The sequence below is a fragment of the Canis aureus genome, chromosome 11, assembly GCF_053574225.1.
Source record: "Canis aureus isolate CA01 chromosome 11, VMU_Caureus_v.1.0, whole genome shotgun sequence".
NCBI classification, from domain to species: domain Eukaryota; kingdom Metazoa; phylum Chordata; class Mammalia; order Carnivora; family Canidae; genus Canis; species Canis aureus.
In genome coordinates this window covers 60,052,684-60,078,626 of record NC_135621.1, presented here as the reverse complement: position 1 = coordinate 60,078,626, position 25,943 = coordinate 60,052,684, and the positions used below count along the sequence as shown (strand labels likewise).

The window sequence follows — 25,943 nt, the reverse complement described above, 5'->3', positions numbered from 1 at the left end:
AAGCAAAGATGAAAATCCAGGTCAGACCACATGGCAAGCCACCTGGATTAGCAGAAATGCTAGCTAAGATTGAGAGGAGTTTAAAATAGGTGACAGAGAAAAAAGATAATGAAAATCAACTGAGCCTTGGGACCCACTGCAACAGAAAGGGTTGTAGTTCATCCTGTTAATTCTTGTAACTTTTCCCTAGAAGTTCTGATGACCACCATCTGGAAGAATCTGAGACTTAAATGTTAGATCCAAATGATCAGAACAATGCGCAGGATGCGACACCAATGGAAATTGTTCATATTATACCCAGATCGCACTTAGATATCCTTTATTGTTTCTGTCTGCCCACAATTTTGCCTCCAGTGACCTGTACCTGTGACTCTTCTTAGACCTACTGTCCTCAGGCTCCCAGAGCCATTTGTGCAGAGAGCTGGAAATATCTGGACTTCACGTTCTCACCGCCACCGTGCCCATGCCCTTGCTCCACACTCGGTGCTTCACAAGTGACTGATGGCACAGCAGGGTGAAAGCCAGCTTACTTGCCTTGGCTCAGGACTAACTCTGAGGGGTAATTTACCCTCCAGTGTTCCCTTGAAGCAGGTACCTCCAGAAATGATGCCCTTGCTTGGTTTCTCCTCCCTTCTTCTTCTATTTCCTTCATTTAATTTCTGGCTTCTCTGCAGAGCACTTCTCTTGTATAACAATTCTTAGCTCAGAGTCTGCTTCTGGGAAGCCCAACCTAAAATATTTTTGCTATAAGCTTTCATTCCACTTTGGACTTCCACTTCATATTACTCAATTCATGGGCAATTCCTTGTTCAAAAATCTATCATTCTACTGGTATATGAATGGCATAAGTGGAGGGACTGGTTGTCCCTACTGTTGCATTCCTGTGTCCAACCTAGTTTGTGGCACATAGATGGAAATTCATGCTGGATTATGAGTGAATGAACAAACCAAGAGGGTCAAGATTAATTAGTGAATTAATAACATGTTTATAAGGTTATTTTAAGGAAACGATGCTTTATTATTTTTTTTATTTAAAGCTTATATTTATTCATGAGAGACACACAGAGAGAGAGGCAGAGTCATGGGCAGAAGGAGAAGCAGGCTCCCTCTGGGGAGCCTGATGCAGGATTCTATCCCGGGATTCTGGGATCACGACCTAAGCCAAAGGCAGAGGCTGAACTACTGAGCCACCCAGGTGCCCCCAATGCTTTATTTTTTTAAAGCAGCTTTAATTAATTAACCAAAGATAGATAAGCAAGCCTTATTACTGAAAAATAGAAGTCCTTAAGAATATGCATGTCAGTTTTCAACCTTCTGGGCATTCTTTCTCTGTACTGTCTACTCTGATTACTTTCCTTAAAAGGGAAGATAGAATCAAGATGGGAGCCAAGCAGGTACCCAATCACACTGGGTACCAAAATTATTCTGGCTATTCTTCCCCTGTAGGTTCCATCCTTACAGCTACAGTGAATTGAGTGATGTTCAGAATATCTGATTCTTTGAACCGCATCACCAAGACATACATGGTGAGCAGCCACTGCTACTGCTCATGTCTGCTAAGCGAGGCCTCAGCAAATGGTTTGGGTCGTTAGAGCAGTAAATACAGGAGAGAAAACTTGTCCATTAATCAACACACGGGGAGCTCTTCATTGGCCAGAAAAGGAACTGACAATCTTTTGGTGTGTGTTCTCAGTCACTTAATGACACCATATTGCTGCAAGAAGATTCCCTGAATAATTTTAAAGCAAGGAGTACAGAAGAGAAGGATATATGGGAAAAAAAAATCAGAGTCAGTTCTCTATGCTAGTCTGCCTAGAATTTTAACTACCAAACTAAGCCAATCTGAATTATTTTAAATCTTTTTTCAAGTCCTCTTCTCCCTCTGTGAGATGAATACACTTCCTGCAATACACATGCCAATTTTGAGTTGTAACATGGAAAAAGATGTGTTCACTAATCATGGGACTTTGGCTCCAACTGACACCATCTTCCTTTGGGAGCTAAAGAAACTTTCCTAAGATAAAAGAAATCAGGGTCCCTGCTACAAGTTGAAGAGATTCTTAGGGCAGAAAAAGTCAATGTACATTGTCTTTGGAGAGGTTTTCTTTATAAAAGCCTCATGCCAACATTTTAGAAATAGCTATACCAGCTGGGAAAAGAATGAGGACTATGCCTGACTTTACCTACTAAAAAGAAAGATAATTCAGGTAGCTTTTAACTCAATAATTAAATCTTTGTTTAAGTGTAAATGCAAATTAACTGTATTAAAATATATATAATTTATGTGTTCCAAATTTCAGATGAAAAGCTTATTCACAGAAGCAAATGTAAAAAGGAAATAAAATCCCTTAGTTTGCAGCAGTGCTGTTTTATTTTTGTTTTGCATTTATTGTGGTTAATTTAGAAGTTCCTTCATGCTGTTCCTGTGGCTTGATAATCATTTGATAAAGGCAGCCTGATGGTGAGGTTTTTAATTCCTGAATTTATAATATGGTTCTGTCAAAACAAAATAAAAATCCAATGAGCTTAAAAAAGAAGACACTAGAATGGTTAATACAGATTAATAAATCAGGAAAGGAAAATAAGGATTGAGAAAAAAATAGGAATTCAAAGATGTTCACCAGAGTGGTTAATGCTATTATATGACTGAACTTCAAAACTTGGCTCTAGACTTCTTGACAACCAGACAAGAGGTAAGTTTAAACAGTCCAAATAAGAGAGGGAGAAAAGACCCAACTCATTCACTCTATGAGACAATAACATCTTCCAACTATAAATTTTAGACTGAATTTTTCATTTGAGAGTATATATAACAGATTCTATTTGATCAATGGACATTATTCTTGGTAACATTTTTACAGCAAACACATGGTCATTTCACAATATCATATTTGGCTAATTATTTAATGCAACTGAGTGAAGGTGATTCTATGAACCAAACTTATATGTCAAATGTCAGTGATCTAATTTGTTGTGGGGTTTTGGGTTTTTTATCTTGTTTTGTTTTTTGTTTTCTTAGGGGGAAGATTGTAGAGGGGGCGGGGGGGAGAGAGAATCTTAATGAATCTTTTTTTTTTTTTAATTTTTATTTATTTATGATAGGCACACAGTGAGAGAGAGAGAGGCAGAGACACAGGCAGAGGGAGAAGCAGGCTCCATGCACCGGGAGCCTGACGTGGGATTCGATCCCGGATCTCCAGGATCGCGCCCTGGGCCAAAGGCAGGCACCAAACCGCTGCGCCACCCAGGGATCCCGGGGAGAGAGAATCTTAAGCAGGTTCCACATCCAGCACAGAGCCTAATGCGAAGCTCAATCTCATGACCCTGAGATCGTGACCTGAACTGAAATCAGGAGTCGAACGCTTAACCAACTGAGCTGCCCAGGTGCCCTCTAATTTGTTTTAATAACAGCTTTAAATTACCAAAAATAGTGAATACTCTATTTTTCCTAAATGGAACTTTTCTCAGCCAGGTTTTTGTTTAGAGCTAGATGGTATGGGATCCCTGGGTGGCGCAGTGGTTTAGTGCCTGCCTTTGGCCCAGGGCACGATCCTGGAGACCCGGGATCGAATCCCACGTCAGGCTCCTGGTGCATGGAGCCTGCTTCTCCCTCTGCCTGTGTCTCTGCCTCTCTCTCTCTCACTGTGTGCCTATCATAAATAAATAAAAAATTTAAAAAAAAAGATTTAGAGCTAGATGATAGAAAAATTAGATCATACCCTCTGACCAGTGATTTGAGAAGCAAATTTCTATACTGACTGTGCATTGAAGGAAGCTCCCCATTTTTTGGAAACAAAATGAACAGGTGGGTAACTGACCTTTTCTTATAACAACTGACAAACACCTTACCATTCTCCTTTGGATTAACTGATGATCCATCAATGCCCACAGGTGAGCGTTTGTTAGAAAGCCAACAAGTTTTGTTAGAAAAAGATCTTAGAGTGATCCAGTATTTAAATAAACCATAGATTTTGATACCCTTACTTTGCAAAACATGGTATAGGCTTATAACACTTATTCTTTTTGAGAAATGTACAATGATGCCGGTGATCACAGCTTCCCTTTCTACATGACACTGTATGCTTTAGCTATAACAACAACAATAGTGGTAATGAAAGCATTATTTATCACAAACTTATTTGCGGAGCACTGTTTGCAGTCATTTACAAATAACTCCTGTAATCTTCACAAAAGATATGTAAATTATTATCTCCACTTTATAGATGAGAATACTGAAGTAGGAAGCTCAAGGTCACACAGCTAATAAGAGTTGGAGCTCAGGAAGTATAATTTTCCAAGACTGTGCTCTTAACCACTATGTTTAAAAAGAACAGCTATAAGAATTAGAAGGGGAGAAACACACTTATCATGTAATACTTCTCAGATAATCATGAGATTGTCTATAAAGGAAATTCAACGGCATATAAACAAATTAACCATTCTCCAGAGTTACTTGATAAAAGAGCAACAAAGGAAAATAAACAGGTTCTCATAGCTCTGTAATAACCAACTAGAAAAAAATGTAACAGAACCTCTCACCCACAAAATCAACAAAAACTATAGAGCATCTAGTAATAAATGCAACAAAAAAAATGTGTAAGACCTTCATGAATAAACTGCAAAGCGTAATGAAAAGATATAAATAAATCTAAATAAATTTAAAGAGTAAGGGGTGGGAAAACAATGTTCTATTTTAGATAGGTCAATTCCAAGCAAACTCTGAAGAAGGATTATTTATGAATGTGAATCTCCAAAATTCATATGGAAGAGAGTCAAGACTGAAGAAAAAGAACATATCATAATAGAAAGAAGACACAGGAATTTTAAATAATACAGTAAGTATTGGAGGAGGTTGAGAAGATATGACCTCCAGTTGTCCCAGAGCCTGACCCAGGCAATCAGAGGCTCCTCCACACACCCCCACACAGTTCCCACAGTTGGATCCATCTTCAAGCGCTGTGGCTTTGAGAGAGCAATATGCTATTGAGAGCATCTGGATGGTACACATGATGAAGCCCTATTACCACCTCTCTATATAAACTCCTGAGTCTGGCAGGCAGGTGTGAAGATCTACTTATTCTGCAGACCCCCAAGACGAGCCTCGTAAGTTCTCTTATTAAAACTGCCTCCTACCGTCTGGAGTGGCCTGCCTCCTTCCATCTCTCTGTACTCTCTGTGTGTGAAACCATTTTCAGATTTCACTTAGGGAATCTGAGGTTGCAAACTGGTGGGCCCAGCAAAAACACAAAAACAAAAACAAAATCAGAAGAATGGGTCTTGGGAAAAGGGTGTCTGAGAGGGAAATCCTGAATTGGCCTTTGACCTCTGTGTGGGGAGGGGTGCCTCGGATATTAGATGGTCATGGACCCCTACATGACTACGGGAATGCCCTGAAAATGCCAGCTGGTCTGATGTGCCAGTTTGAGGAACAGTGCAGAGAGCACCATGCAAGGAAGGGAGAGGCAACAGGCTTGCCTCTCCTGGGGGCGTTTGGGCTGGCCACCCATGCCTGGCTGGAGGTGAGAGCTTGAAGAGCCGAGGTTAGAGAAGCACTTGACCATGTAGGTTCCCCTGCAGACCTTGGGGTTGGCTGACAAGAGACCTTAGCCTGCTGTTCTGCAGAACTAGGAGGGTGTGTAAACTGGCCCAGATTAAGGTCCGAGGCCTTGTAACAGAGCCTGATTAGGATGCTAAGCATGGAACCTCTGAGAAGGTGAGGAGAGTGAAGAGCAGGATGTTATGTTGATAGTGAAATGACTGAGCTAGTACATGCTGTCCTACCGTTAATGCAAAGGCAAGCAGGAGCCTCAGCAACCCCCAACAACCCCAGCCAGCAGGCAACCCCGCAGTTCAGAAACCATTCGGGATAAGAGAATGAATGCCTGCTGGCTTATTGATTCAGCGCCAAATTCCAGCAACATGCCAGGAGCCCACATGCCCAGAGAGTTCCCCTTTTTGAGCCAAACTTCCCAGCAGGCTAGACTAATCCAATACTCAGGGAATGAGTACCCTCTCCTCACCCCAGCACCCTACAGACATTGCCTTCAGGCAGGATGTGTGGCCAATTTTCTCTAGCTCCTGCCCAGTCGGAGAAATCCCAATTCCCTCCCATATCCCATAGCCCCACAAGCCAAGCCTGCATAGAGTCCCTGGTCTTTTGCTGGGAACATCTATGAGGGAGAGGGTGGGCCGTGAACCCAAAGAAAATTCAATGCCCAGACACCACCTTAAAGTTTTGGGTAAGATGTGCATTGTTACAGAATCTGTAATTTGTTGACCAAGAAAAGAGGCAGAATTAAAATCACTTATTTGGGGTCTCAGAATTGCAATTTAAGGAATCCCGATTTTGGACAATAATCCAAATAGTCCTCTGTGGCCCCCCAGCAACACTCTGGGTGGGGGGGAAGTCAAGGGTTCCTGAAGACAAAAGGGAATGCTAAGCTGTATGTTATTTACAAAGAATTCTGAATAGTATTAGTGGTAGAAAACTAAACTTGATTGAATATAATGGGTTGCTAAGACTATAAGCAAAGTCTCCTACTGTAGCAAGTTGCTTGACCTTAAGTCTGTGTTCTTGGAATATTTGTGGTTTGGCCCATTTTACAAGTTCATGGTTTTTCTGGTGAGGATGTATATAGATAAGGCTCATCTTCTTAGTGGCCTCCTGGTTCCATTTTAAAACCCCTGGACACAAATGACCCCTATTTGTTTCACCTTTTACCTTTCCCCCTTTTGATGAAGATCTTTCTCTGAAAACATCTGATTAACTATTTCTTTAGTCTCATGTCAATGGGATGGACCTGTCCCAGGAAATCCTATCCCACATCAGGAGGATTTTTAAATTTTTGATGGTTTGTTTTAAAGAGTCCCTGTCATTGGGGTCAGGCCACACTGAGCAACAAGGTGACAGCTGGGAAATGGTTCTCAGGCCGTGTCCGCATTCGGGCTTTGTTAAACTGCCTCGAGGTTTAGGTGAATTAGTTCATTGAGTGACCATGATCAGATGTTTGTAGAGGTTTTAGATGGAACTTTCTTAGCAAGGTGATAACATAAGAGCAATTAGCAATAACCTAAAAACGTCCCGGTCAGTCGGCATTAATCCAGAATGTTAAGAATGTTTATGAAATACCTAAAGGCTCAGTAAACTTAGCAGTGTGATAGAGATCTAAGGAAATAAAACCTTGTATCAGTTGTTGGCAAGTTGGAAGGCTAGTACAATGCATATTTCATATTTTAACAAATTTGAGTCCAGTGTAAATATGGATGGAGTCCTTGTTGGCAATTTTTCTTACTTTTTTTTTCCACTTTACTCATGGTTTCCTGGAGAAAACCTCAATCCCTTGAGGCCAGAGTGGTTTCATTACCTGCTCCAGTTCCAGTACTATTTAGTCCCTTGTTGGCTGCAGGTGGAGGGGAGTGGGTGGTGTATAGCTTGTGAGAAAGCCAACTGCTAATTCCTTCAATTCAATTCTTTTGGTCCATAAACCCATCCTGATGAAAAGCATCTAACTTGGTCATCTCTGCAAACATAAGCTGTGCAGTTGGGTGAGTTATAACAGTGATTACAATTTTTCTTTTTTTTTCTTTTTTCTTAATTTTTATTTATTTATGATAGTCACAGAGAGAGAGAGAGAGAGAGGCAGAGACACAGGCAGAGGGAGAAGCAGGCTCCATGCACCGGGAGCCCGACGTGGGATTCGATCCCGGGTCTCCAGGATCACGCCCTGGGCCAAAAGCAGGCGCCAAACCGCTGCGCCACCCAGGGATCCCAATTACAATTTTTCATAAGCCTTCGATCAGCCTAATAATATGTATTAAGATTAATAGTAATAACCAGTTGGTGCCATCCTTCTTAACCATGATCCTATTCCTGATGATCACCACCTAGAGATGGAAGTAATCCCCAAGTCCTGGCATTCATCCCACCTGGCTAATAGGTTGATAATATCCTTTCTGGTTTTCAGTTCTTGTGTTATTTTGCCAGACTGATTAACATAAAAGCAGCTCTCTTCTAATAGAGCACAAGTACATCTTTGCTGTGCCATCAAGATATCCAGTGCACTTCTATTTTGTAAGACCATTTCTGCCAGGTATTAGTTTTAGTTTGTTGATAGTTAAATGCTTGAACAGAAGTACTGAATGTGGTAGTCAAGATTATGGATCGGGTGCATATTGCCTTTTCCAAGTCTGATACTCCAAAGAAAGAAGGTCTTGGGCAAGGACACAAGCAAGGCCCTGTCTGTCTATAATTGGGTTATTGGTTGACATCCATCTAAAAGTATAATCTTCCCTGCTTTTCCAAAGCCTTTTTAATTAGTAAGAGAAGGATCCCAGATTTGGTGTATGGGAAGTTGGAAGGAAGAATCTTTCCAATGGTGGTATCAGGGGCAAAGATAACAACTTCAATATACCCTTTCCATAGAAAGATTGGAGTAAATGTTGGTGCCACAGAAACACTCAGAGAAATGCCAGTACCTTCTAGGAACAATGCATAAGTGGGTCCTTCTGCTCGGCCTTTTTCAGTTTCAAAGGCAGAAATCTCCTAATCAGAAATGTAGTCCTCTTCAGAGTACACAATCAGGTTTACTAGAATCATGTGAGTGATTGTAGGAGCACCTTCTATCTCTATGCACTTGAGGCAATAAATGAGTTTGATTGTTGGGTCTGATTTGGGCTAAGATATGGGATGCTTCCAGGAAAAAGATAGGTGGAATTAGGCTTCCACCATCTTTCAGATTTCTGATTAATTCTCCCTATTGACCATTAAGGGGAGCACATCTGCTTTCCAATGTTCAGTTCCTTTATAAATTTCATTTCCCCACCATAAGGATACATTAAAAGTTGCATAGACTTCCATGTGGAGTGGATTCATGATCATCTGAATCCTATAAAAGCCAAACATTCAAGGGAAGATAACCAATGCCATTTTTATTTTTAAAACATAAAATCATTAGTCAATGTCCAGATTTGAGAGGTATTCTCTATGAGCAGGGACAACCCAGTGGAAGGCAATTATGTCTAAGGCATGTTTTCCAGGTGCAAGTTGGTGAGTATTTTTCAAAGAATATAGGGGCGAAGGACAGGCCACCCCAAGGCACCTTTGACATGAAGATTCATTTGAGTTGAAGACAATTGAGACTCTGTAGGCTCAGGAGAAACTTAATTACCTAGAAGAATCTAAATTGAGGGTCTTTCCTAGACTAATGATTGTTACCAGAGATAAATCTTATGAGTGACCCACCTGTATGGCAGGGCAAACCTCTAATTACTGAACATCTGTTTTTCTTATTGCCTAGGACTTGTAATCCTTCCCTTCAAAGTCCAAGACTCTTCCACTCTTCTCCTTAGTTCAGGATGTCTGACATACAGCTGGCAGAAGGTACGATTTCTTACCATGTCAGTCACACTGAATCTGTAGGGTCTGATGGAGTGTGTTGAGTCTTTTTTTTCTCTAAATTTAGATTAGCAGGAGGAAATATTTGTGAAACTATTTCCTCGGGCTTAGAGACTCTTTGGCTAAATATGATATTTTGGCTACTGATCATTTCTTCCCAGGGATGGTCTTTGTTTTTCTTTGTCTTCTCTGTCCTAATGCGCACAGGAGAAAGGCTGCTGCTAATACACCTCTGGGAAGCCAATTTGACACAATTGGTAAGCACTGGTTGAACACTGAAAACCTGTTAGAGCGCTTGCCACCTAACTCAAAGACTTCAGTGTTAGGATAAGTTGGTCATAGAATGGCTTAAATTGACACTAGATCATCTGCCAACCTCCAGAAAACTTTTGTGCATGAAAATACACTGTAAAACAACCCTTGGTTCCCAACCCCACAGCACAATCTTCTGAGAGATGCAAGTTTTTGATAAAGCTGTTAATGTGCATATACCAAATAAGATTTTTCCTTTCATCTTGCTCATGTCCTAAGAGCTTGGCTTTGTGGCCACTGAGAATATTCTCTTTGGTCTCCAACACCTAGAGAGTGTACTTACTTGGTGACCACTTGAATAGAGTGGGGTTCTGAGTCTTTTGGTTGTGCCAGTTCTCAAGGGAGTGTCATGAGAAGTCCCAGCCCATTAGAATCTTTGTCATCTGAACATTCATTGCCTTTTAGTGCTGGAAAATATCACTTGCCCAGTGTCCCATATTAGCAGGTGTGTGACTGGAGGTGTCTGATATCTTTGTAGACCAGAAACTGTTTTCACTACATCATCCTTACTGCCTGTACAAAGAAGACCTTTACTTTTACATTGCCAGGTGAACTGGGGAGACCCTGGGCTCTGAGTCCACAACCCATCCCAAAGATGTTGCTGAAGGCTCTTGATCTTGTCAAGAGAAAAACTCAAGGACAGACACAACATAGTAGATAAGTGACACAACCAGGAAAGTTTATTAAAAAGTATACTCTCAAAATGTGGAGTGGGCAAGCTTGAGGAAGAACATGAGTGGCATGCCCTGGGTTTCTTTTTATTGTCAATTGTTAATTAGGTGGCATATTTATTACTTGGGATGAGTATTTCTTAGAAGCAGGGTTGGTTTCATGCCTTTTTTTTTTTTTTTTTCTTTATTTGGTCGGGGTTTTCTGGCCAACTTTATCAGCCATCTTGGGTCTATGTGGTTTGATCTGGCTTCTTGCAGCTTTGTTTTGGAGTGCTGCCTGGACAGGTCTGATTTTCCAGATAGCTGAATATGACTTCCTCTTTGTTGGCCTACAGGTATCCTGTTAGAACCTAACTGCCTCTAACACTTAGACTAATTTTGGAAGTAAACTTTGGGATTGTGGGGGCTACATCATCTATGCTCTCTGGACACTTGTGTTTTTGGTTAAACCTACGAGCTTTTAATGGCTTGAGTTACTATTGAAATTAATAAGTTCCTACTCATCAATGGCCAGATGATCTTTTAAATTGGTTTTCTTTGAAATATATATTTTTATAAAGAGCCCAAAATTGTTGCATTAGTATAATGGTTAGCTGTAGGAACTCCCTTAAAAAGAAAGAACAGAAATTAGACTTAAGATAAAAATGTCCATATTCGATGTAAAATCCCCTCCTTAAAATCTAGCCTCATCTGCCTGTTCTAACTTCCCTTTTCCTACAAGATTTGAAGAAATATCATTTGGCTGTATTCATAATCTTCACAGAAGAAACAGGTGACCAGAATTTCTTTTGGGCCTTCCTACAAATGATCAGCAGAAGGCCAATATTCATGAGCTAATAGAAACGAAGTTGAATTGTATATCCAGAGAAATGCCTTTTGTTAAAATGTTTTTTTTTTTTTTTTTTGTTAAAATGTTTTAAACAAATTTTACAAAGGCACAAATCTTTGATTCTCATTTTAGTTAAAAATCTCCCTGATAATGGCAGGTGGGTAGCTCAGTCAGTTAAGCATCAGACTTTCAGCGAGGGTCGTGATCTCAGGGTCATGGGGTCTAGCCCTGTGTGGGACTCTGTACTTATCAGGGAGTCTGCTTGAGATTCCCTCCCTCTGCCCCTCCCCCTGTTTATGCGCTGGCTTGTTCTCTCCAAAATAAATAAAATCTTAAAAAAAAAAAAAAAAAAAAAAACTCCCTGATACAAAGAAGCACAGATATCATTAAAAAGATAGGCCTATCCCTTAATATTCAGACTCTAATCCAGGTCTTTGGGGAATTAAAAACAACAGTCTTTGTCCTACAAATCTGTACAAAAACCCTGATGGCTCAGGGGTTTAGTGCCACCTTCAGCCTGGGGTGTGATCCTGGGGACCCGGGATTGAGTCCCATGTCAGGCTCCCTGCATGGAGCCTGCTTTTCCCTCTCTGGGTCTCTGCCTCTCTGTCTCTCTTATGAATAAATCTAAAAAGCAAACAAGCAAATCTGTACAAAACTAGAAATACAACTCTACTAATCTCAAAACCTCACCTATTCGTCTCAAAATGTTTGGGGTATGATAAAAGATCTGGATAATGGAACAAATATCATCTGAAAGTGGAAAAAGGATTGATTTTTAAATAAGAATTATTCTGAAACCCTAGGGGGAATTTTTTTGCTTTGTTTTTACATTCTTTCTCTGTCCCTTGAGATTATAAAACTTGCCTTTGAAATGTAAACATAGCCCACAATTACCTGAGACTGCAGGAAGAAAAAAAAGGCAGGAAGGGACCATGTTAAAATATAAACTGCAGAAAGGGCTCTTGCTGACCAGACTCTAGTACCTCTGGAAGGAGGCAGGTACATCCAATTATGCACCTTAAAGGAAACTTAAGATCTTCTCTCTGTGCCTTGTGATACAAATTTTCTAACCACCATCACCATGATCCCCTTGCCATTTTCTCTGGGACCTAAGAGTCATTCTTTGAAATGCAAAATTTAGGGAGAAGTTGTTCATGAGTTAAAAAAAAAAAAGATATTTGAAAATGGGTCCTGTGGTGTTCCCTCCACAAATAAAAACAAAAGCTCTAAGATTTTGTTTGCATCGTGCCTCTGTATTTGTATGTGTGTCCATGTATGTTGTAAATGTGATTTTTTTTTCTACCTCCAGATGTGGTTGCTAAAACTAATTTGTAAAAGAATTCTATTTAGTTGGTTTGAAAGCAAGGTTACTTGTAAAGATTGGACATTTTAAAATTCAGAAAGTTAAAAGCAAACCTAAATGTTTTTCAAGTTCATGTAATCTGGAAAACTCCTCAGTATTAAAGCTAATTGAAGATTGTGGGCTTGTACGTCTGTTTTTAGAGTTACCAGAATTAAATATAAAACTTTTATTCTGCATATGTTTACTGAAAGTCAAATAAGTTCATGCAACCTCTGATGCAAAAATGGTCAGGAAAAAAATTAGAATAATGTTCAACTCTGTTTAATGTCCAATAGAATTGTGGATAGTCTAAATATAATTAAAAACAAGTAAGTAAATAAAAAAGTGTGTAGGTAAACTTTTAAATAGCTTCCAAAATCTTTGGTGATCTGAAACTAAAGTTTTGCTGAGTTAATTGATGAGTAAAGTTAAATTAATCAAATACTATATCTGTTCCAAATAAGATAAACTTATGTTCAGGACTTAAAGGTTTCATTATTTTATCTACTTTGGTCTTATTGATTGGGGGGGGGAGGCAGAAGAAAAATTCCCTTACTACCTGCAGCCCATTGACAAGTCCTTGAACTAGTGACATTTCTGTAGGGATTCAACTGGCTCAATGTTAATACCTTAAGGACAACAGGTAATATCAGTCTAGACCTCAGGACCCTGTAAGTCTACTTTCACACATAAAATTCCCTTGGGAATTTTCTTTAAATCCCCCAGGATACATGTTAGTAATCATTCCCCAAGCATATGGCCCACTGATGTATATGTGAAGGGTCTCATGAATAAGGTTTATTAGACCATAATTAATGACCTTTTAACAATAGCTAGCCCCCTTAAGTTCCGAGAAACTTTGTTCCAAAATTCCTTAGAGACTAGCACTACCCCTAACTCCCTCCCAACTTGAAAGTATATAATGGGCCATTCCTTATTACCCCAGGACAGTTCTTTCTGCCCATGGAAGGGGGAATGGAGGAGGGTGTTCTGTCCGCCTGCTTTAATAAAGCTACCACTTTGCACCAAAGACGTCTCAAATTCTTTCTTGGCCATCAGGTCTAAATCCCACCAATCCTCACCTATATATTCAAACACTACATCATTTTTATAGAAAAACTCAAGATAAATATGTTAGTACAATCTTCTAATATAGCATAAAACAGGTTTACTATGAAAAAGCACATATTTTCAAAAGTTAGGAATATATTCATAAATTTGCCAATCTCAAGAATTCTGATGAAACCCTTCACAATTGTTTACTACCTAGTTTTTACTAGAAAAGTTTCTGAGCATTAAGAATTCTAATAAATATGATACTGAAAATAGTAACTATGCAAAGAAAAGATCAGGGTTTTTGGTCAGAAAGTATAAGGAATATATATTATATATAATTTTATATTATATATAAATTGGGGGGGATTTTTTTTTCTCCTAAAGTGAAACTGGTCATTTAAAGAGGGAAAACAGAATAAAATCTGAATGGTAAAAGTTTATGGAGAAAAAATCTTTGGAAAGAAATCTTATGAGTGGTCAGTATTGGCTAAGATTAGGATAAATTTAAGTAAATGCAGTTTTTAAAAAAGATTTATTTTAGGGAGTGCATGGTAATGGAGGGGGTTGGGGGTAGGGGCAGAGATGATCTGAAGCAGACTCTGTACTGAGTGCAGGGACTGATGTGGGGCTCAATCTCATGACCCTGAGATCATGGACTAAACCAAAACCAAGAGTCAGACACTTAAGGGATGCCTGGGTGGTTCAGTTGGTTAAGTAAATGAGTTGCTTTACTTAAATTCAATTTGCCAACCTATAACAGCCAGTGCTCATCTCATCATGTGCCCTCCTTAATGATCATCACCTAAGTACCCTATCCGCCCCCACTCCCCTTCTGCAACCATTTGTTTCTCAGAGTTAAGAATCTCTCATAGTTTGTCTTCCTCTCTAATTTTCCCCCACTCAGTTTCTCACCCTTCCCTTATGATCCTTTCACTATTATATTCCACATATGAATGAAACTATATGATAATTGTCTTTCTCCGATTGACTTATTTCACTCAGCATAAATACCCTCCAGTTCTGTCCACATCAGTGTAAATGGTAGGTATCCATCTTTTCTGATGGCTGAGTAATATTCTATTGTATATATAGGCCACATATTCTTTATCCATTCATCTGTCCGAGGATATCATGGCTCCTTCCATAGTTTGGCTATTTTAGACATTACTGCTATGAACATCGGGGTACAAGTGTCCTGTCATTTCACTACATCTGTATCCTAGGGGTAAATATCTGATAGTGCAATTGCTGGGTCATAGGGTAGCTCTATTTAACTTCTTGAGGAACCTCCACACTGTTTTCCAGATTGGCTGCACCAGCTTGCATGCCCACCAACAGAGCAAAAGGGTTCGCCTTTTTCCACATCCTTGTCAATATGTTTCCTGTCTTAATTTTAGTCCTATTCACTGGTATAAAGTGGTATCTCATTATGGTTTTGTAAATAAATTTTGATATCAAAAGTATACTGGTATAAAAATTGTTAAAAGGACATAGTTTTCTTGATCAATACGCTTTTAAGATATTCTAAACAAAAAATTTTTACCTTTTATCTGCCAAAAGTATTCTGTTTTTCCAATACTTCCTGTTTATCAGGTCTTTGAGTACTACAAAAAAAAAAAAAAAAAAAAAAAAAAAAAAAAAAAACCTGAATCTTATTATTAAGAGCTAAATTTTGCTTATCTAAACTTCTATATTTACCTTCAATGTCTTTTATTGTCACTTTGGTTAAATGGATAATTACTGTTTCATAATGACTTATAATCAGTTTAATGTTCAAACCTTTTAATATTTTGACCTTGGGATGCCTGGTGACTCAGGTGGTTAAGTGGCTGCCTTTGGCTCAGGTCATGATCTCAGGGTCCTGGGATCAAGCCCTGCAGTGGGCTCCCTGCTCAGTAGAGAGTCTGCTTTTCCCTCTCCCTCTGCTCCTCCCCTCTATTCCTGCTTGCTCGCTCATGCTCTCTGTCTCTCTCTCTCTCAAATAAATGAATAAATCCTTAATATTTTGACCTATTTCCCAAATCAAATTCTGAAAGCTTCCTGACCACAATCTAAGGGGTCCTGGAATATCTCAAAAATTTCATGAGAAATTAAAATCCATGTTCCAAAAACCATAAAAAAGCTTTTAACAAATGTGCTTCAGGGAGACTCATGGGAGGGTGGGGGGGTGGAAACTAAGTACAGGTTTCTGATAACCTTAAGATCTGAATTAAAACTGAATTTCCACAAGTCATGAAAAAACTGGAATCAAACAAAACAAGAGTTAATAACAGAACTGAATAAACCAAGGAGGATAGTTTTATGATGTTTGAAACCTTATAGACCTAAGTCTGGGAAAATTTTTTTTAAGAACTTCTTTTAATCTGACTTATAGAAATTTGATTAAAATACACCTTTGTGAATAAACTGATCTTTCTTTCTGCCTTCCTAAAGCCTCCAGATTTCAGAAAATCTTTGAATATTCTTATATAAATATATTGCCATAAAATGTAAGTTCAGTAAGTATCTGTTCTCCTGACAGGGTGCAGTTGAAAACATTACCAAAGCTTTGATTGCAGTGTCCTATTTGAGAGAAACCTCAGATATGACCAGACAACTTTAAGGAACTAAAGTTGACTTTATAAAGCCAATAAATCCCCTTGAAAATATCAGTCTGATGCCTTACTTACAGGGTTCCTAGCAGCCTTATTAGTTCCAAACTGCCTTAGAAGGTCAGTTCCTAGCAGGTGCAAGAACTTCAGGATATATGGGGAACCTTGAGAAGAGAGGAATTTATCCAAAACTATAGGTATTTCAGGTGAAGTTTGATGGTAAGTATTTGTCTTGGCTTCTGGCTGTGAGGCCATTATAAAGTTCAATCTAGAGATTCCTTATGAAAAGTTCAGCAAGCAGGTTTTAAAGAACCCACATTATTGATTGCAAGTCTTGCTGCACTTACATAAATAATGCCAAGTGGTTTTCTTGAAACTAGACTTATTTTGCAAACAACTTATTTTTGGTAGAAATGAAGGTGATTATAGGGAGAAAATGGAACACCCCTTTTGTAGGTATTACATTATAGTACTGTTTTTATAAACTAGACAAGATCCTGATTTCTTTTAGTGTCCTCTAATGCCTGGCTACAATTCTCAAGACATTTTTAAAAAATATTCATGAGAGACACAGAGAGGCAGAGACACAGGCAGAGGGAGAAGCAGGCTCCATGCAGGGAGCCTGATGCAGGACTCGATCCAGAGACTCCAGGATCATGCCCTGGGCCAAGGCTGGCACTAAACCGCTAAGCTACCCAGGGATCCCCTCTCAAGACATTTTACATTTTTCTTCTACATTTCTTTTTTTTTTTTTTTTTCTTCTACATTTCTGACTTGGAATAATCGGAGAACTAAAAATGCCCTTTTTCCTGAAGCCCTGCAAAATGAGTATAAAAAAAAGATAATATAAACTTCAGAGAAATCATAATAGCTCAGCTTAGGACCTCTTAGGGCCTGTTGTTCTGCAGGCCTCTCAAAGATCACCAGAGACCTTGAACAATAAAGGAGAAAGATCAGATTGCCACTGCCTGCCATCATTTGAATGTGCTTCAAGCATGATGTCTACAAATATTTTTGACCACCCTGAGAACTCAAACTGGCTCATAATTTGATTCAATCATTAAGCATGCTTTGTTTCCATAGAAATGCAGCTTAATTAATACCTGATTACTTGAATCCTAGGCCTACCTTTGAAAACATACCTGCATTACTCCTTTCTGAAATGAGATTAGCTAAACTGACCCATTAAGACTGAGACTGCTACTTCTTATTGAACAAATCTACTAGCGTAACTCAATATGGGAAACTCAGGGAAGTTTCAGAGGGCACTGTAGATGCTAAGGAGAGGCCAATCCAAGATGGGCCACGTCAACATGGAGCTTATTTTGAGTTGAAGGTAATTGAGACTCCACTGGCTCAAGAAAAACTTTGTATCCCTCCCTTAACTCCATAGAAGAAGCCACATTGGATATTCTTTCCCAGAATGATGGTTTATGCCAGAGATAAAGTTTATCTGAGTGACCCATCTGTATGGGAAGACAAATCCCAAATTAGCAAACATTGGCTCTTCTTACCGCCTGGAAATAGTATTCCTCCCCTTGGAAATCTCAAACCCTACGTGCTTCTCCTCACTTTGCTTGTCTTTGGAATTTCCATGTCTGTATGGATTCTCCATATGTATTAAACTAAACTTTGTTTTCTTATGTTAATCTGTCTCCTGCCAATTTGATTCAGTCCATCAAGGAGGACCTTGAAGGGAACAAATTCTTCTGAAACAACAAAACAACAAAAGAGAATCTTACATTTTTGCCAGTTAAGTTTTCCATCCCTCTAGGGATAGAGTCCAAGCTATTAAGTCAGGCATTTCATGATTTTCCCTGGCACAAATCCAACAGTTAGGTTTGCAAAATCAAAGTTTTTGCAGGGTAGGGACAAAAGGGTGTAATAAGGCTTGACCATCAGTAATAAGGGTCACAAGAAAAAATAAAATGCTAACCCAGGACTAAAATTATTCCCAATAAGAGAAGCCATTGTAAGAAGAACTTAGAAAAAATGTATCAACTAGTAGGAGTTGTAAGCAGAATGGAGCAACTAAAAGAATTAGATTCAGTCCACATGGCAAATAACCAATATGAAAGTAGTGAGTTTTTCTAATACTATAGGATTTTATCAATTAAGGAGTCCTCATTCGTATAATATAGCAAAAAGCATTAGAATGCTTATTAGAACAAACAACCAAAATACTTCAACAGTCCTTCATGACCAATTTTCCTAAGAATCTTAGATGTATTCTCCCAGTTAAAATGTCAAGCATAAACCCACTCTTGGTACTCTTCATTTTAGACAAAGAGGTCTACAGGGAGTATGAGGATATATGCTAGAAATGATGTTCTATTTCTTCAGAGAAAAGCTGATAAGAGCTTCCCCAGTAAGATGATTAAGAAAAGTGTTATAAAGACAATAAGTTATTGGTTTAAAAAACAACAACATGGAAATACGCAGGCCTGATCCAATGTCTTGGGAAAATTGTCTACCCGGATGTCCTCTGCTTCAACTCTGGGTCAATTTGAGTTTTAGGTCTGCAATACATTCTGGTGCCTTGTGTGTGACTGGAACTTTCTTTAAAATGAGAAACATGAATCTAAGAATCAATGCCTTTGAGTTTAGCTGCATAAACATTAGTTAAACATACTTGGTGGGATCCTTTCCATGAGGGTTATAGGGCAACTTGGTGGTGCTATCTCTTCCAGTAGACACAATCTCCAGGTGTAGATAATGGTGAACGTTGCTTTCATCTTTCAGGAGCATGCTAGGAAAATAATTTTCTACAAAGTATGTGTAAGAAGGGAAATACTCTTCCTTTACCCTTCAAGGTCTTCCAGTTAGATGACAAATTAAACTTTTGTGAGAAAGATCAACAGGAGAAAAAAAGTTTTATGTACACACAGATGCCAAATGATGAAACTGAGACCTAAATAAATAACCAAGGAGGCAGTTTTTAGGCAAAGAGATGGTCTGTGGAGAATTGACAGGACAAAGAATTTAATATTGGGAGCTTCAATTGGTGAGAAATTCTAAGCAGAGTTTGGACTGTGATAGTAAAATTGTAAAAAAGGAACAAGGTTGCTTATAAGTTTTCTGAGCCCTGAATTTCCTGCCTTTGGTGATAACTCTTTACCTCCTAGTATGGGGAAGCTATCTTTCATATGGGAGACTTATTTTCTCTTTTCCAGGGCTATAGAGAAGGGTCTAGTGTCCTTGAACAGGCTATCTCCTAAGTAACTTTTACTTCAAATAATAGACCAAAGTGGCACATTTTGGGTGGCTGACATTTGGGCCTACTTCTCTGGAAGTTTCTCACATTAAAAGTTGACTTCATAGGTGGTTCAGTCTCAACAAACCAGTCTTAGTTCTGACAATAGGTCAGCTCAGTTAAATTCATCAGGAAGTGGTCTTGCAAATGTGTTTTCAAATTTAAGCCTATAGTTCAAATAATCCAGTATTAAATAAGAGGTATTTTTATGGAAACAAAAGAAAAATGATTAATAATTTAAAAAGCAGTTTGGGGGTTCTTTTTTTAAAGTAATAAATTTATTTTCTATTGGCGTTCAATTTGCCAACATACAGAATAACACCCAGTGCTCATCACGTCAAGTGCCCCCCTCAGTGCCCACCACCCAGTCACCCAAACCCCCCGCCCTCTTCCCCTTCCACCACCCCTAGTTCGTTTCCCAGAGTTAGGAGTCTTCCATGATCTGTCTCCCTTTCTGATATTTCCTACCCATTTCTTCTCCCTTCCCTTCTATTCCCTTTCACTATTATTTATATTCAGTTTGGGGGTTCTTAGGATAGCCAATCAAGAGAACTTTTAGAGGTCTGGCTTGAAACATCTTCAGATATATTGGATGATTTTTTTTTCCCCTCAAGTTCCCCCAAACAACCTGAGTTAATTGCACCTGCTCAGGAAGTGACTTTCTTTACACACCTGGTAAGGTTCCTGGGAACCCTGTGTAGGGACCAGGGGCAGGCTGCACCAAGATGGGCCACTTTAGCATGAACATTATTTCGAGTTAAAAGCAACCCAAATCCAGCAGATGGTAGGAAAGCTCTCTACCTCCGCTCAACTGCTGTGTGTACCAGGGAGGAGAGCAACTAACTCTATCTATCTAAAGATAATTCTTTACCTAAGCAACTTCTCTGCATAACAAGCACCTTGTTTTCCCAACATCTCCTTTCACAGTCCTGCTAATGGTCTACTCCCCTTTGTATCCTCAGACCCTACCCTTCTCCTTAGCTCACATAAGCGTCATATTGCATCACTGTCTTTGGAATTTCCACGTCTGTGTGGATTCCCCATAGTATACTATTAAATTTGATTTTCTCCTGTTAATCTGACTCCAATCAACTTCATTCTTAGTCCCTTAGAAGAACCTAGAAGGTTAAAGGAAGTCCTTCCTCCCCAATGCCTGTAAAGCAAGATATAATGTTTTTCTGAGGGACTTCATTGAACCCCTATAGTCAACCTGAGTTCCTAAAAACTGTTTGACCGTATCTGAATCTGTACATACCTTCCCAAAATGACATTCCAGTCAAAGCCTTGGTAATATAACCAATGTTTTCAATTGTGTTATAAAACAGATTTTTATTGAACTTATGCAAATAAATATATTGTCGTGAACATAAAGGAATATTCGGAGTTTTTGAATTCTAGAGGGGTCAAGTGGGGAGAAAAGGATATTTTATCAAATTGCTGTAAGTCAGAATTAGCTTTAGAGAACAAGTTTTCTTTAATCTGGAAAAAAAGAACATTAAAAAATATCAAATATTTCAAACAAAAATATTATAAAAATTATAATCCTCCGTTCATTTAGTCTCATGTTACTAATTTTTTTCTGCTTGAATATAGTTCTTCCACTAGTTCCAGAAATTCTTACCTACTTTAGTTTTACAATCTTAGGGTTATCACAAACTGGCACTTAGAATTCTTTCCATAAGTCTAACTGAAGATGAAAATGTTTGCAGAAAGCTTTTGTAAAGCATCTCAATAAAGAATAACTAGCTGTAAATGATAAAAGATTAAAAATGGCCATAGTGAAAGATCTGATAAGAATTCATCACGATGTAACTGATACAGAAATTTGGTTATTTCTGTGACATGACTTTCAAAATAACACACCAGGACCTATCAGATTTCTAGATGTTTCATAAACAACTTTTAGAATGTTTATTTTAATATACAAATATAATGTAAGAGGGTTTGTTATCACTTTTGACCATACTTCCCATGTAATTTAACATAACAAGTATAATTTATCTTAATATCTCTTTTACTATGAGAAACAAAATCTTTGAAATATTCAACTTTCTGGAATATTTTACATTGCTATCAAAAAAGGCTTCATTTAGGAATTTGATTTTGGAAGATTTTAAAAATGAAAACGTCTGAACATTTGATTAAATCAGATCACAGATAATCATGAAAACATATTTATTGAACCAAAGTGACAGTCAAGGAATTTAAAGGCAAAAACAGAAAGTTATATAGTTGTGAATAAAACTTAGCTCTTTTATTATTAAAAAGACTCAGGGTTTTTTTTTTTTTTTTTTTTTTTTTTTGTATCATCAAAATCTGATACAGACAAAGCCTGGAATCTTTGTTTTCCAGGCATATTATGTTAAAGGTAAAGAAAAAATTTGTTCCTAAATGCTTATAAACTAAAAATAAGTTTTTCCTTTTAACAGAAAGAAACAAATTCTAATTTTGCACTAGAGTACTTTTTTATTCAGGTTTTATTTTAATTCCAATATAGTTCACATACAGTGTTGTATTAGTTCCGGGTACACACGCTAGTTATTAAACACTTCTGTACAAAAAAATAAAAATAAATAAATAAATAAATAAATAAATAAATAAATAAATAAATAAACACTTCTGTACAACATCCAGTGCTTGTCACAATGAGCACACTCCTTAATTCCTATCATTTTGCTCATTTCCCCCACCCACCTCTCTGGTAGCCATCAGTTCTCTATAGTTAAGTGTTTCTTGGTTTAGTTTATTCCTAGGTATTTTAATACTTTTGGTGTAATTGTAAAAGGAATTTCTTTATTAATTTTTCTTTCGGTTGCTCCATTATTAGTGCATAGAAATGCAACAGATTTCTGTACATTAATTTTGTATCCTGTGACTTAAGAGTTTCAGTAGTTTTTGGTGGAGCCTTTAGGGTTTTCTATTTATAGTTTTATATCACATGCAAATAGTGAAAGTTTTACTTCTTCATTACCAATTTGAATGCCCCCTTTTTTTTATCTGATTGTTGTGCAGTATTTTGTTGAATAAAAGTTGTAAGAGTGGACATCTTTGTCTTATTCCTGACCTTAGGGGAAAAGCTCTCAGTATTTCACCATAGAGTATGATTTTAACTGTGGGTTTTTCACATATGGCCTTTATTAGGTTGATGTATGTTCCCTCTAAACCTACTTTGTTGAGGATTTTTATCATGAATATATTTTGTACTTTGTCAAATGCTTTTTCTGCCTCTATTGAAATGATCATATAGATCTCATCCTTTCTCTTAATCATGTGATATATATGCTGATTGCAAATATTGAACAACCTAGCATTCTGGGAATAAATCCCACTTGATCATGGTGAATGACTTTTTAATATATTGTTGGATTCAGTTGGCTAATAAGTTGAGATTTTTTCATCTATGTTCATCAGAGATATCAGCCTGTAGTTCTGTGTGTGTGTGTGTGTGTGTGTGTGTGTGTGTGTGTGTGATGTGTTTATCTGGTTTTGGTATCAGGGTAATACTGGTCTTATATAATGAATTTGGAAGATTTATGTCCTTTTCTATTTTGGGGGGGATAGTTTGAAAAGAACAGGTGTTAGTTCTTTCAATTTTTGGTAGAACTCAACTGTGAAGCTGTCAGCTCCTGGAATTTAGTTTGTCGGGAGTTTTTTGATTACTCATTCAATCTCTTTGGTGGTAATCTGTTCAAATTTTGTCTTCCTCCTTCAATTTTGGTAGATTATGTTTCTAGAAATTTATCCATTTCTTCTTGGTTGTCCAAAGTATAGGCATATAATTTTTCATAAACTTACTGTATTTCTGTTGTATTGGTTGTTATTTCTCCTTTCATTTCTGATTTTATTTGCATCCTGTCCCTCCCCCCCCCCCTTCTCTTAATGAATCTGGCTAGGGCTGAATTAATTTCATCAGTCTTGTTCAATGAACCAGCTCCTGCTTTCATTGATCTGTCCTATTTTTTTAGTTTTCTATTTCATCATTTCCACTCTAATCTTTATTATTTCTTCCTACTACTTGTTTTGGGTTTTCTTTGTTCTTTTTGTAGCTCCTTTAGGTATAAAGTCAGGTTGTTTGAGATTTTTTTTACTGCTTGAACTAGGTCTGTATTGATACAAATTTCCCTCTTAGAACAGCATTTGCTGCCACCCAAGATTTTGGAGTATTGTGTTTTCATTTTTGTCTGTTTGTTTCCACCTAATTTCTATTTCCTGTTTGATTTCTTGGTTGACTCATTCATTGTTTAGTAGCATGTTATTTAACTTCCATGTATTTTTGCTCTTTCTATATTTTTTTCTTGTGGTTGATCTCTAGTTTCATAATGCTGAAGTCAGAAAAGATGCACAGAATGATGTCAATCTTTTTAAATTTGTTAAGACTTGTTTTGTGGCCTAATATGTATTCTGGAGAATGTTTCATGTCAACTTGAGAAGAATGTTTATTCTGTTTTAGGATAGAATGTTAGGACTATATCTGTTAAATCCATCTGTTCCAACGTGTCTTTCAAAGCCTGTTTCCTTTTTAAAAACTTTTTATTTAAATTCTAGTTAGTTAACATATAGTGTATTATATTATTAGTTTCAGGAATATAATTTAGAGATTCATAACTTACATACAACACCCAGTGCTTGTCATAACAAGTACCCTCCTTAATACCCATCACCCATCCAGCCCATCCCCTTCCTACTTCCCTCTATGAACCCTAGTGTGTTCTCTATTAAGAGTCTCATGGTTTGTTTCCCTCTTTTGCCACCCCTCCCATATGTTTATCTCTTTTGTTTCTTAAAAAATATTTTTCATTTATTTGACAGAGGGAGCCCAAGCAAAAGGAGCAAAAGGCAGAGGGAGGGGGTAAAGCAGTCTCCTCGTCAAGCAGGGAGCCTGATGTGGGGCTCAATCCCAGGACCCTGGGATTATGACCTGAGCTAAAAGCAGACACTTAATTGACTGAGCAACCCAGATGCCCCCATCTCTTTTGTTTCTTAAATTCCACATGAGTGAAATCATATGGTATTTGTCTTTCTCTGACGTATTTCACTGAGCAAAAAACACTTCTATTTACATCATCGCAAATACCAATATTTCATTTTTTTGATTGTCAAGTAATATTCAATTGTATGTATATACCACTTCTTTATCCATCAGTTGATGAACATTTAGCAAAGCCACTGTTTCCTTGTGATTTTCTGTTTGGAAGATCTGTTCATCAGTGTATGTGGGGTGTTAAAGTCCTCCAGTATTATTGTATTACTATCAATTATTTCCTTTGTGTTTGTTATTAACTGTTTTAATTATTTCAGTGCTCCCATGTTGGGTACATAAAGATTTAATTTTGGGGGGAATCCCTGGGTGACGCAGTGGTTTAGCGCCTGCCTTTGGCCCACAGCGCGATCCTGGAGACCCTGGATCGAATCCCACGTCGGGCTCCCGGTGCATGGAGCCTGCTTCTCCCTCTGCCTATGTCTCTGCCTCTCTCTCTCTCTGTGTGACTATCATAAATAAATAAAAAATTTTTAAAAAAGATTTAATTTTTTTTAAAGATTTTATTTATTCATGAGAAACACACACACAGAGGCAGATAAATCCATCAATCCATCAAGTTCCTTGAAAACTTTTCTCATCTTGCATATTTTTTCCCTCTATCCTTGATTATTTCCTATTACTTTGTTCTCTAGGTCACTGATTCATTCCTTTGTTTTGTCTAGTCTACTATTTATTCCATCTAGTGTGGTTTTAATTTCATTTATTCGTTTATTTCATTAATTCATTTATTTCATCTCTGATTAGTTGTTTTTTTTGAATCTCATCGTTAAGAGTCTCATTGATGTCCTTACCCTTTTCTCAAGTCCAATCGAGTATCTTTATGGTCATTACCTTAAATTCACTATCAGGTATATTACTTATCTCCATTTCCCTTAGGTCTCTTGTTGTGGTTTTGTCCTGTTCTTTTATTTGGAACATATTCCTCTGTCTCCTCATTCTATCTAAATCTGTGTCTATTTCTGTGTGTTACAAAAGACAGCTACATCTCCTGCTCTTGAAAGTGATTGCCTTATGAAAAAGTGGTCCTACCTATAGTGCCCTGCTATCCAGTGTCCCATGTTCACCCAAACCTGGTACTTGAGGAGAGTCTCCTGTGTGAGAATTGTGCACCTGCTCTTGTGCCTGAGCCACTTTTTCCTTTAGTCCAGTCATCAGCAGTGGTTCCCTTTTAACTTTAAGTGATCACTACACCCAACATGGGGCTGAAACTCATGACCCTGAGATCAAGAGTCACAAGCTCTATTGACTGAGCCAGCCAGATGGCCTTGCAGTGAGCATCTTTGCCTGTTGTGGGCAGAGTTTGGTCCTTGTGGTGTTAGTGGTCGAGTTTGGGGACATTTTGGGCTTGAATTGAGTTGGATTAAGCATTTTCTAGAGATGCAATAGCATGGAACTGCAGGGTACTTTCCCTGTGTTGTCCCCTGAGAAGCTTTTGTTGGTAAGTGGAGCTT

At 38.0% G+C, this 25,943-nt stretch overlaps 1 long non-coding RNA gene across 2 annotated transcripts in view; it reads left to right on the top strand.

The window, feature by feature from the left end:
• Positions 1-426: 426 nt before the first annotated feature.
• The window catches only part of LOC144324179 (uncharacterized), a 45,979-nt gene continuing 20,462 nt past the window's right edge, over positions 427-25,943 (top strand). Inside the window, exons 1-2 of one of the 2 annotated variants that reach the window (XR_013389597.1) lie at positions 427-591; positions 9,297-9,379. This is a non-coding gene — a long non-coding RNA (uncharacterized LOC144324179). The remainder of the gene's footprint in view (positions 592-9,296; positions 9,380-25,943) is intronic. The other variant, XR_013389598.1, reaches the window with a different exon arrangement.